Source organism: Triticum urartu, chromosome 7A (assembly GCF_056163025.1).
Source record: "Triticum urartu cultivar PI428250 chromosome 7A, HENAU_Tu73, whole genome shotgun sequence".
Lineage (NCBI taxonomy): Eukaryota > Viridiplantae > Streptophyta > Magnoliopsida > Poales > Poaceae > Triticum > Triticum urartu.
In genome coordinates, this window is record NC_141879.1 from 233,291,776 (window position 1) to 233,298,210 (window position 6,435).

Genomic DNA, 6,435 nt, shown 5'->3' on the forward strand with positions numbered 1-6,435 from the left:
GTCACGGCGAACAAGATAGGGGAGATCAAACTGCTCCTGGACCCTTGGGTTGCTTGTAATGATGTTATTAGTCGAGAATGGTCTTGAACAAACCTGCCATGCTAGCCGAGGTGATGACATCGCACCGATCAATGAGTTCCTCCACCGTGTCATCATTCAGATCGGGGCAAGAATAACGGGGTCGTTTCCGGCCTGTTCCCTCCATGGAGAAGATGATCGAATAATGGCAGAAGGAAGGGTGAAGGCAAATGGAGGAGGGAGGAAGAGCGTGCGATAGCAGTTCCAAATCGAGACGGAAAGGCGAAGAGTCGGTGGACGGTTGCCATGGTACACGAAGAGGTGCCCCGGCCTACATAGACATCCGTTCGGAAATTGTACGAAAGGACTCGCCGTCATCTCACCGACATGTGGGAATGGGACCACATGTCAACGAAACATGGTGTGTAATTTCTTGTGCAAAATGGGATCTGGCCGCATTGGCTCGAGGTGCCACATTAGTTATTGACCTTTATTTTTTTAATGGCGTGTCATTCAGTTTGGAAGCACGACTAACTGGTATTGTATGCAAAGAAAATATAAACTACTCTACCACTACTCCACCTCTAGTACTAGTAGTATAAAAAAGATATATAGGCTAGAGCTTCAGCGCTTTCTTGCTAAGGGCTTCCCACTTGCTTCTCACACTATCACCCTCTCTCCAGATCTAAAAAAGACGGCCTCTATCTCCCTCCTCACCGATGGTCACAGATCCGCCGGGGAAGAAAAGGACATGCAGCGTTGACGCACTCGTCGTTGGCGAGCGAGGTCACGCACTAACGACAAGGCCGTCCTCTCAGACCTAGCGCCCACGCGGGATTGCCTCCATCCCCAAGCTCGCTGCCATAGTGTGTGCGGAGGACGACGGCCACGGGCGAAGCCACTTCCCGCTGACCCTCAGGTATGCTACCTCTTTTCGAACCATACCCTTGTTCTATTTCCCCATCTGCCACGTCATTGCATGTGGATCTTTTTCCACTCCACCATCTTCCCAATTTGCAATCCTCTGCTCTGCTGGTCACGCAGACGAAAACCTTAACTTGCACTATTAAAGGAAACCCTAGTTCATGCAGACTAATCCATGTCTGGGTTGAATAAGGAAAGGAAGGGAAACTGTAATGTCCAAGAGACTAGGCATCGTACCCGCATCTAGGTTGAAAAGGGAAAAATTAGTAGCTAAAGAGAACAAAAATGGGACGTAATCCACATATGCTGCCTGGATATTTGTTGCTCTGGGCAACCATACCCCCCTCACCACTCTATGCGTCCGTGGAGGTACATCGTACTGGTGCGCCCACTGTCCGAATGGGCCTCCCATGCTCTTATTGCCACTTTTTTGCTGTTAGTATAACGCCAATGGTCAAGTCAAGCAATGCTACTGCTAAAGTGATGCCACATTTACCTAATGCCGCACTCAGTCTAATGCCACCGACAAATTTAAGCAGTGCCATTTAATGTCACTGGATTATTTCAGGGTTAGCTGTTGATTGTGGATGTATTAAAGATTTTTCAGCTAAGGCATTCTAATGTTGATGCACAACCAGTATACCAATGATGAATCTTGTTACTACCTTCAGATTTTGCACTGTTAATGCTTATAGATTACATACCTCACTTCCATGAGATAACTCAATTTTTTGTACAGTGTCAAGAGGAAAGTTCAAGAGTGGGCACCTCCTCCTTCGGCTGTTCTCTTGATTCATTCGATCATGTTTTTATGTTTGATCGATTTTCAAGATTGGGATAGCAATTTTTAGGTCCCCTCGAGTTCAAAATGATATTTACCTTGAAGGTACATGGTTTGCAATTTTTTTATACTTTCATTAGTTAATAATGCTAGTTACCTTCAGACTTTTGTATTTGGTTTAATGCTCTTGCAGAGCTAGTATACCAATGTTGAAACTTGTTACCTATACATTTTGTATTGTTAATTCTTATAGAAATCTTCCAGTGGTAGAGCTGATGGAAATCTGTTCAGTAAAACCATTGTACTGTACCCTATAATAAAATAACTACTCTAATGTTGCACTAGCCACTGGATTAGTGTATATTTGTACTATTCGAATGGTGTTGCATTAGCGAATGGACATATATAAAATGTGGCAGGCTTTCCCAGATATGTGCTCAAGAAAACTACTACTTGTTTTTCTAAATACTAGACGTTTGGGTACTTCAAATTGAACTGCGAAAACGTCTTATATTAACGATAGAGTTCACTCAAATTATCCTGGTAAAGCTAGTCACACCTTTGTTAAAATTAATGTTCATTATGTTATCGGAGGAGGTCTGCATGTTTGTCTCTAATGCCTGTAGACTACATGCCTGACATCATGATGTAATGTTAAGTCATTTCCTTTTGTACAGTGTCACTGAATTGTCAAGGCGGTGATGGCATTTTATTTTAGTTGAACTGCACAAAATATGCTTAAAAGAAGAGGAAAGGTTAGGAATGGCTCAATTTTTCAGAAAAAACTATGTATGCCTTCCTGACATCAGCCGATGTTGCCTTATTTATTCCTTCAAACAGGTGGTTAGAAAAAGTCTTGCTACCTTTTCCCATTAAGAAATTAAAATGCTTATATTTGTGAGTCTATGCTTCAGCTAGTGCCACTTTTATAGTAATCACACTTTCAATATCTATGCAAACATGGATGCTCGATTTATTGGAACTGCACAAAAAGTCCAAATGGTTCAACATTAGGAGCATGTTTTCTTCCAAACCTTTATATCCAATTGGTGGCACTATGAGCTATTCATTACGAAGGTACATGGTTTGCTACTCTTTCTGTACTGTCATTAGATAGTAATAGTAGTGGTTTGCATGTGAATTTATTGGCAGGGTGGACCTACATTGGAGGTGCGGGACATGATTCAATGATTGGATGCTCAATTTTGGTTGTATCAATTTCACCTCTTCCATCACTGCGAACATGGGTATCCTTGGTCTGATGAAGAATATGCGCTATATTTCTACTCTGAACCAGCAAATCAATTCAGTATGAAATTGTCCAGGGCAAAACATGACTGTATCGAATTGTCCAGTGCAAAACATGACAGATGCTAAGCGGAAGAGACATGTTTAAACCAAAAATACAAGGTGGGGTATATGTTTACTAGCTGTTTGATATTTGTGCAGACAGAGATGTCTGCCCGTTGATATTTGGCAAACAAACAAAGTGACCGCAATTTTGGTTGAACTGCACAAGAGAATAGTATAGCCACTTCATGCAGTGCCATTTGAAAATATACACAGAAAGATTGGATAGTCACTTCATGGACTGCAGAAAAGTAGTACTGTACTATCTATTGGCCAACACTAGGTGCTTCATTGCTTTGGCTTGATTATACAATGGGCATCATTTTGCCTAAGTTAAAGTTTGTATTCCGAAAATAGTCTCGCCGTGTGATCGAGAGAAGACCAAATCATATTGCAGTGGATGTTCCTCCATCATGTGTGGCTCATTCTCATGGTTCCAGCTGTTGGTGAAACTAGTTACGTTTGCAAGAGGAATTGTAGACTTCACAAACAAATTTGTCTTTCACTCTGTACTGAACGTTGGCCAAGAGAAGCATCCATGTTAGTAGGAAGAATAGATGTTTTTTCTAGATCTTTGCTTTTGGAGCTACATATTTGTATATGATCTGTGAATCATTGAGATGCATTAACATGTTGATCTTATGTATGGGAATCATACTAGTTGGTTTTGAATTTAGGCTACTAATGTGAACATATTACAATGCCAGGCTTGTGAGTCTCGTGTGAACATTTTGAACGGATCGGCTCTTACTGCTGTGCACAGCATGATCCTTATTTTTGTGTTCTTAGTGTTTACAAGTTACTAACATTTCCTTATTTCTGTTCGCTCAGTGTTTACAAGTTACTGATTGATCACTAGCTAGCCTACTAATGCGCTCCTGGCAGTTTTAGTTGCGACGCAAGATCTGAAGAGGTAGTTTTTGGAATAAAAATGCCTACCTCTGAAGAAACTGACAAGCTGCTCTGAAGAAAATACCATGCGAATCTGAAGAAACTGCCAGCAAAAACGCTCGCAAACGCCCTATCTCCCAGCGAACGTTCATCAGCTAATGCGATCGTACACATACACCATCGGACCTACTCGATCCTACATGTACACTATCCAACCTACTCGATCCTACACGGATAAATAGCGGATCACGCACGTACTACCTCCTTTCCGGTTTGCAGGGCTCAATTCAAAAAATGACCTACTCGATCCTACACGAATAAATAGCGGATCACGCACGTACTACCTCCTTTCCGGTTTGCAGGGCGTAATTCAAAAATCTCACCAACCAAGGTATATGATGAGTGGTGGAATCATTTTTGACAAGGAGGGAGTACCTCATCTGGATGATTCGAGTGCACTCGTTTGACCGTCACGCCGGCGTGCGACCCAGCATGGACGGGTGATACGTCTCCGTCGTATCTATAATTCTTGATTGCTCCATGCCAATATTCTACAACTTTCATATACTTTTGGCAACTTTTTATACTATTTTTGGGACTAGCATATTGATCCAGTGCCCAGTGCCAGTTCCTGTTTGTTGCATGTTTTTTGTTTCACAGAATATCCATACCAAACGGAGTCCAAACGGGATAAAAACTGATGGAGATTTTTTTGGAATATATATGATTTTTGGGAAGAAAAATCCACGCGAGACGGTGCCTGAGGTGGCCACGAGGCAGGGGGGTGCGCCTGCCCCCCTGGGCGTGCCCCTGACCCTCGTGGGCCACCCGTAAGGCCATTTATGCCCTTCTTTCACCACAAAAAAGCTAATATCCGGATAGAGATCGTGTTAAAATTTCAGCCCAATCGGAGTTACGGATCTCCGGGAATATAAGAAACGGTGAAAGGGAAGAATCTCGGAACGCAGAAACAGAGAGAGACAGAGAGACAGATCCAATCTCGGAGGGGCTCTCGCCCCTCCCATGCCATGGAGACCATGGACCAGAGGGGAAACCCTTCTCCCATCTAGGGAGAAGGTCAAGGAAGAAGAAGAAGAAGAAGAAGAAGGGGGGGCTCTCTCCCCCTCGCTTCCGGTGGCACCGGAGTGCCACCGGGGGCCATCATCATCACCGCAATCTACACCAACACCTCCGCCATCTTCACCAACATCTACATCACCTTCCCCCCTCTATCTACAGCAGTCCACTCTCCCGCAACCCGTTGTACCCTCTACTTGAACATGGTGCTTTATGCTTCATATTATTATCCAATGATGTGTTGCCATCCTATGATGTCTGAGTAGATTTTCATTGTCCTATCGGTGGTTGATGAATTTCTATGATTGATTTAATTTGCTTGTGGTTATGTTGGTGTCCTTTGGTGCCCATCATATGATTGCGCGCGTGGATCACACCCTAGGGTTAGTTGTATGTTGATAGGACTATGTATTGGAGGGCAAGAGTGACAGAAGCTTCAACCTAGCACAGAAATTGATGCATACGGGATTGAAGGGGGACCAATATATCTTAATGCTATGGTTGGGTTTTACCTTAATGAACATTAGTAGTTGCGGATGCTTGCTAATAGTTCCAATCATAAGTGCATAGAATTCTAAGTCAGGGATGACATGCTAGCAGTGGCCTCTCCCACATAATACTTGATATCGGTCTAGTAAAGTAGTCAATTGCTTAGGGACAATTTCACAACTCCTACCACCACTTTTCCACGGTCGCTATATTTACTTTATTATTTCTTTATCTAAACAACCCCTACTTTTTACTTACGTACTCTTTATTATCTTGCAAACCTATCCAACAACACCTACAAAGTACTTTTAGTTTCATACTTGTTCTAGGTAAAGCGAACGTCAAGCGTGCGTAGAGTTGTATCGGTGGTCGATAGAACTTGAGGGAATATTTGTTCTACCTTTAGCTCCTCGTTGGGTTATCAAGACCTTTTTCTGGCGTCGTTGCCGGTGTAACATCCCAAATTTTCAATTTGGAATGTTATACACTAGATCATCATTGCATATCATATTTTATTGCAATTTGGTTTATCCTAGAAATTCTACGCAACTCAAGGACCCTCGGAGAGAGTTGGGGATTTCGTTATTTTCATATTTGAGTTTTCTCAAATTTCGAAAATAGGATCATTTGATCTTATTTATTTTATCTTCAATTATTTCTATCATAAAATATGAGAGAGGGAATAAAATGACTTTCCCAAAATAAAGAAATATTGAGGATTTAATAAAAAATCAAATAAGATTTTATTTCGGTTTTATTTGCTATTTTATTTGAATTTAGGAAAAATGCGCGTTTTTCAAGATTGCATTTAGGCCCCAAATAAATGTTCATCCCGTGCGGCTTGATTTTAGAAGCCGGGGAAATTTTATTTTGGGATTTTTGGAGTCCGTTTAGTATTTCTTTTG